This window comes from Solanum pennellii, chromosome 8, assembly GCF_001406875.1.
Source record: "Solanum pennellii chromosome 8, SPENNV200".
NCBI lineage: Eukaryota > Viridiplantae > Streptophyta > Magnoliopsida > Solanales > Solanaceae > Solanum > Solanum pennellii.
The window spans coordinates 1,472,650-1,480,917 of record NC_028644.1 but is presented as its reverse complement, the minus strand read 5'-3'; positions in this window follow the sequence as shown (position 1 = coordinate 1,480,917).

Here is an 8,268-nt window from a genome sequence, read left to right as displayed (position 1 = left end):
TTGTTATATTAATATTTGGATATATATATATATATATATATATATATATATATATAAAAGAGAAAGTTTCAATGATTATGAAAGATTTTTGAAGGTGGAGCAAATTTATACTTTTGAAAGGCTTAATTTAGTTTCTTTAAAGTAACTTTATAGAGTGGAGATTTTGAAAAATACTAGTTACATTATTTAATTTGTGTAGCATCAATACGAATTGTGATGTCGTAATGAGACTGCTTTATTCTTAATTAGAAATTTTGAATATGAAAAAAATTATTGAAAATATCACCACCAAATGAATTGAAGAATGCACGATTTAAATTTAATCATGAACTCTGACATCACATAAAAAATCAAACTAAAAAATAATTTGTGTAGCCCTAGCTCACATGCATCACTTCCAATTGACAATGAAAAAGCAAGTGAGATTAGGTAACAACTTGCTTATCCATAATGAGTGGGTTGAGTTAAATTTCATGAGCTAATATTCCAACTTAATTAGTTTGCANCCCCCCCCCCCCTTAATTTATGGAGATTATGAATTATATTAGATACATGTATTTAGATATTAGATAAATTTTAAAATATAGATATGTGGTAAAAAAGATGAGGGAGAGAAGCTATCGATAGAGGCAGATACAATATGTGAATTTACATGGATATAAAATATCCAAAACAATTTAAATCTAATTTTGATTCAATATATTCGAGATACATATATATAAATGCATTAGATATACGTATTTTAAGACCGAATTCTGATAATAATGTTAATATTAAAACTCACAAAAGACACATAATTAAATAATCATTAAGCTAGTGGAATTTTTATTGTATTTTATCAAATGCATTATATCATTCATGAATCAACCCATAACCTTAATTTTAATATCACTTATTAAAATTAAATCTTTACACGCTAACGAGCTCATCAAACAGACATCATCTTCAATCATGACTCTAATTAAGTCATCATTAATTCATCATTTATATTTGGCATAATACATATATTAGATCTTAAACTTAGCTTCAAATTTTAACTTTGACCTTCAACTTTCATAATGCACGACCAGAAACTTTAACTATCCAACTTTTAAATAAATAAACACATGAGTCCTAAATGGCACAATACACGTAGGATACCACGTAGGACAAAAAATGACATGTAGGACATGTGTGTCTATTTGTTCAACTTTATACAAGTTTAAGTGTCTATTTGTGCACATCTAAAGTTGAAGGACATAAATGTGATTTGAAGTCAAGTTAAAGGGCACATTTATGTATTATGCCTAAATGTTGTCAAAATAAATAAATATTCCTTCCTTTATAATTTATATGACACTTTTTAATTTTTGAGATTTAAATAAATTTATTTTTGACAGAAAATTTTTCACTTAATTAGTGTGACTTACTATATTTTTTTACGTAGTTTACAAATATATTAATTTCATTTACAAAAAAACTAAAATTTCATGCATAAATTTTGGTCAAATTTAAATTATTTAATTCTCGAGAAAATAAAAAATATCACGTAAATTAAAACACGTAATATTTTGACCAATGTTTGGGCCCTAGCGTGTCCGCGGATCTCGCTTTTAGAGTCAAAATGTCACACGGAGACGCTATCATTCTTTGGAGTATATAATCTTCTAATTAATTAAATTTTATTCAAAATTTTATATTTATATTTAAAATTTTATTGAATATATATAAACTATATTAAGGGAAATTTTCAAATTTATATCACTTTCGAAAATATTTTTATCACGTAGCCCAACATATAATATTATGTTTGGAGAAAAATCATTAAATATATATTGTCAATCTTGTATACGCGATGTAAAAGATATTTATACATAATTATCAGTTAAATTGTATTTTTATGCACAAAATATTTTTAAAAGTAGAGATATGAAGCATAATTTTTCTCGTATCACTAAATTAGGACTCATTAATATTAAAAAACTAGCTAGAATCTTCAAATACATAAATTTTAAATTCTGACTCAACTTTTAATTTCTCAATGATTTTCTCTTTATCATGTAAAAAGATTATTTGGTAGATATAAATAATATATTCTGAATTTATTAAACTTAAATTTGTAACTAAAAACTTGTGTAATGAAATGGTAAGTATTCCTTATCATCCTTAATCAGAGACATCATATACGAATCCTTTTAAAATATAACATCGTTACAGATCTCTTTATTCCCTCCCTCCCGATATAAAACTTTTTCGTACAAATTCAAATAAAAATGAATTTCAATATAAATATCGAATACCAAAACATAAAACGAAAACTTGTGACTCAAGCATTGTAGAAAAGTCAAAATGCAAAATCTCATAATTAAAGAAAAAGAATGTACTTGATAAAAAGGAAATAGAAAATATCTAATTATGAAGATTCGAGTTATGGTCAATGGACAAAACATAAAGCAATAATTTTAATATTTATTTAAACAATTAATCAACCTTTGAATTGAGTTCATTTTTACTAATAATTAGAAATGAATATGAACTATATTGAAACTTCTTTAAAATAATTAATATTATTATGATGCAATGTATCTATTTATTTTATTAACTATTAAAAGATCAATGCAAGTTAGGTTGCTCTCGTTCACTAGTCGAAGCTAAAATTTAAAATTTTACGATATGTATTTATTAATTATTAATTTTATAATTAAATATTTATATATATTTAATAAATTTATAATATAAATACAAAATTTAACATAAGCTATCAAATTCGTTGAAATATATATTTATATATATCAAAATGAATTTCATAACTATTTTTCGACAAAAAGGCTTGACACACATTGATTCAAGATGTTTTCTTCACTAATTACAAGTATATCGAGTTTAAATTTAAATTTATTCCACGTTTTATAAATTAAATTTACATAATTAACTATTGAGCCGCTATTTGAATTATAATATTATTATTTTTACCTTCGAAGGAAAATATCGATTAAAAAAATATTTTTTATATAGGTTAATTCTAATTCTTCGCGTAAAAAGGAGTTCTTGACTAGTTTGTGTTTGGTTCTTTGTTGAATAATATGCAACTTGTGAATTTTTTTATTGAATTTTTTGGTTAAAGTAATATGAATGCAAAATTTTATGATGGAAAATATATGGTTTGACTGTTGATTCTATGATTCCAAAAAAAGAAAAGTGAAATTTGAAGTAGGAAATTCAAATTTTGAAACGAATTCACATTGAGTCAAATTTTTTAAATAAAATTTATATATTATAATAATTTTTTATTATTTTTATTATGCTAAAAGTAATAAGAGTTTAGAATATTTTATTAGGATAATCCAATAAAGTAATAATGTTGTCTGCTTTTCATTTAGATTCTTAAGTAATATATAATTCATGGAATTCCTTAAGAATATTAATATTTTATTTATTTTTACTTGTTCATAAATTACAACAATTATATTTCTTTCAAGAAAATAATATATAAAGTGCATATTTTACTATATTACTCATGAGTCGTGATTATTAATATTTTAAAAAATCTAAAAATAAAAATTTGAGAAATTAGTAGTAGATGTCAAGAATAAAACAAGACAACAAATTATCTTTTTCTTAATTAATATGCACTATAAACAAATAAAAGTGAACAAAAAAATTACAATACCTTTTTTAGAAATTGAACAATATGATCAATTAGGTTTTGCCAATCTATATATATATATATATATATATATAAATGAGGATCATAGAGGAGGTGATGTGGCACCTCTCTATGACCTCCATTCATTTTTCTTATTTTTCTTTTTTTACTTGACATTTTTTCTTATTTTTTTCAATTATTTTTTTTATAAACTTATACCTCTTTAATTATATAAATTCTATTCTTAAATTAGTATTAATTATATTCATATCCCTAAAACCTTTCATATTCATAACCTCTTAAACCTTTCACATTCATAACTTCTAATTATTTAATGTGAAAGGTTATATTAACACTATAAAATCACACTAAAATTGTGTGTTATTTTGTAATCATCTTTGGGTAGAGAATTAGTGGAAGAAATGTTACAATATTTGTAAGCTTTGAGGTGCATTATTTTTTCAAATATTATTTCATATATTACTTTTAATTAGCAAGTAAGGCTAATATGTCATCATATTTTTATTTCTTCTAGATAAATTATTTTGTTTTGTTATCTTTGAGATTTATTTTATGACTATAATGTATTTGTTATTATTTTTCTTGACTCTTGTATATAGGATGAAATGATAACATCAAGCATGAAGATTAGTGGATTTTGAGTTATATATATTGATTATTTGTCCAAAATGATTATGTAGGAGAATTTATGATTAAATGTAATTTTCCCTTATTCTTTATGAGATATAATATTTTATTTTGTTAACTTTGAGATTCATTTTAGGACTAATAATTTATTTGTTATTATTTTTCTTGACTCTTGTATATAGAATGAAACGAAAACATTCAGAGATGAAGATTAATGGATTTTGAGCTATATAATGATTATTCTTTATTTTTTTAGGTCCTTAAGAAATAATTATTTCCTTTTGAATTATTTATGTTTTGTCAAAAATGATTATATGTGTTTAAATAATTTTCTCCTTATTCTTTATCCTTTTCTTCTTTTGGTAGATAATTTTTTAACTTTTAATCAGATTTGCCGATTATAGAAGATATATGTATAATTAAAATGGTTAGACATTCTTGCATAATTTGAGTTTACAAGGAAAAATAATTTGATATGTCTAATCTAATTACAACTCTTTCTTTGTTGAATCATACATTTGATATTATTTGTTTATGTTCATGAAGATAGAAATCCTGAATTTTTTTTAAAAAAAACATCTAAGTTATTCTCCTTAGGCCTCTATATGATTCTTAGATAATTTAACTCTATATAATGATAACACCTTCAAAAATAATTATTTGTTTAGGTAAATTCATCTCTCACTTTTTTATTGATAATATTAGTTTATTGTGTTTGTGGCTTATAATATTTTAAAACATAAAAGTAGAAATTGATATTAAGGGTTGGCATAAACACCGGAAAACCGAAACACCTAACTGAACCGATTTTTTCAGAATTTCAATTTCGTCATTTCGGTTTTCGATTTGATTTTCGATACGTATTACTTTGATTTTTGGTATTTTGGTATAAACCGAAATATTATACTATAATTTATATTTTATTTATGTTATATTAATAATAATTATTAATGTTAAATAATCTTTTAAAAAAAGAAAAAAGAATGTCAAACCCTATGTAATGTCCCTATTCCTAATTTAATTTTTAATATTCTTCTGCAGCCTCCTCTTCCCCTTGCAGACAACAACTCTTCCTCTTCTTCCTCTTCCTCTTTCAGGCAGTAGCAGCAGCAGCAGCCAGGCGCCAGCAGCAGCCGCCGCCAGCAAAAAAAAAAAAAAACCAAAATTGTAAAGTTTAAAAATCAAACAAAAAAATTGTAAAGTTTAAAATTTTAAAAAGCCCACTAAGCAGGCCTATTAAAAAAAACAAATAAAAAAACCGAACCGAATCGAACCGAAATATTTTGATTTGGTATTCGGTACACAATTTACAAGAACCAAAAATCGAAAAAACACAAAACCGAATCGAAATGCCGAATGTCCACCCCTAATCGATATGCTACTTAAAGAAATATGTACATATACTTTTATAATCCGGTGAAACAATTTTTATTAACAAAAATGATAGAACATAAGAATGTAAAGTTAATTTATTGTTTTTAAAATACACATGGTTTTATTAAAAATGAATTATTTATTAATATGTAAAATTACAATTCATAAATTTTCAATTTTTGTTGTTTTTCTTAGAATATTTCAAGTTGTTTATTAATAAATCTTTATATTTTCATTTTTGTTATTTTTCAGGAGTTTTAAATTTATTTCAAAATTATGGTTAATGTATAATTTTAAACATTTAGTTGGTTTCTTACCTTTCTATTTACTTATAATAAAATATTTGTCTCAATAACTGTAATTTGTTTGTTTTTCATTTTCTATAATTAATGTTCTTTATTAGTGTAATAATGTACAAATATTACTCTTATTATGTTACAAAAGTTCAAAGTCATATTATTAATCCTCTTAATTACTGTGACTTTTTATTCTTAGGAATTTATTATGTTAAATGTAATATTTATTTAAAATGTGAAATATATTTTTTAATTTTTTGTGTTTAAGCCAAACAAAATTAAAAGAAATAGGAATAGTGTATGTGTCATTTTCTTGAATTTTTTTTCGTAGTTAATTCTCTCTTTTGTTCTCTTTTATGTTATTTTTAAATTTTATATTTTTTCCCAATATAAGTTATCCCAAAAATAATTGGATATCTAAACCTAAGTATAATGATGATAATAATAATAATAATAATAATAATAATAATAATAATAATAATAATAATAAGTATGAAATTTAACTAATTAAGATTTTTAAACTTTTTTTATTTAAAATTTAATTATTAACAAGTTATTAATACAAATATTAAATTAATCTAATATTGTACAATAAAAATAATTAAAACATGTGATGATTGGGTCATGACGAGGACAAGTAATAGTAATTGTGGATAATGATTTATAATAGTGTTGGCTAACTATATAGTTATGAATACTAACTATTAATAGCAATCTGAGTTATACATTGCCGAAAAATTATACTAAGAATATAATTTATAAAATTACAAATAAGCATAAAAGAACGATTAGATTTCAAGTTTACATAAATATATATAAATTATACTAAGAAAATCTCAAATAAAAAAAATGATCACAAGTTTACATTTAAGTAGTTCTAATATTACCCAATTCTTATTACCTTCCCTTTTTCTCTATAAAATTTATTTTTAATATTTAACTTTTTGAAGTTCACATATATTGATTTCTTAATAAATTTCATATTTAATCTAAATATTTTTCATAATTTCTCTTCTATAAAATTATGTGATTAACAAAAAATTCTTTTTATTAAAGTAATTATTAATATTAAATATGTAATTTTATTTTAATCTTTTTCATAACCGCGCAAGGCGCGGCTAAGTACACTAGTTTATAATAATAATAAATCATATGGATATCACATGTAGATTTACTTAGTAATATTTTGTCATGATCCAAAAATGGGCGTGATGGCACTCGTCTTATTCTACCAAGACAAGTCAGCCTAACTCAATAATTTTGATAAAATGCAGAAATAAAATCAAAGTCTGATAACGATTACTAATATGAAAATAATTCAATTCCCAAAATCTGGTAGTCACGTGCACAAGTCTCTAATGTAAATACTAGAAAAAAAATAATTAAAATTTAATCCTAAAATTGAAACTTGAAAAACTATGATAGTGGAAATTTCAATTGATATAAAAAATTACGAACTTAATTATAAATTTGAGGGAATTTTAATTTATTTGTTTTCAAGCCAGCCAATTTATAATAATAAATCATATGGATATCACATGTAGACTTATTAATTAGTAATATTTGTTTTCAAGCCATATAGCCGTAATTAGTAAAAAATAAAATAAAAATAATATTTGGCAAAAATGCACAAACCTTAGTGAAAATAATGAGTCCTAGAGATATTATATATTAATAGAAGTAATTATTAAACTCTACACTCTAAGTAACACATCTTAACAACAACGTATGAAGAGATTAATATAACAAAGCTGGACTAATATATTTATAATATACAATTAACTAAACATATCTAAAAAAAATTCAAAGATTTAGGTTAGAGAAAAAGGTCCTTAATTTTTTTTCTATCACAATTTATGTGATATTATTTGATTTTGATAAAAAATAAAATAAAATAAAAATCGAAATATATGGCATATATTAGTAAGATTGTATAAATAATTGAAACAAGTCTGTTAGTTTTACAACTAATGAGATTTTGATGTTTATCAAAAAATATACAACATAAAAAAAACAGTCTTAGATATTTCTACGACTATAAATCATTCCACTATAGATAAATAGACATTTTAAAGTAAATTATTACTAAATCTAAAAATTTATAATTATTTTTCAGATCGACTAAAAACGAATTTGTGTATCATTTTGAGAAGACATGATTTGTATAACCTTATCGAGTGTGCAGAATCAAAATTTTGATTAAAAATTTCAAAATATAAAAAAATAAATACACGAACTAGTCAAACAGAGTCAACATATTTTACATAAACACAAAGTTGGTAAAAGTTTTTATATTCATCAATCATCACCAATATTTAACACACA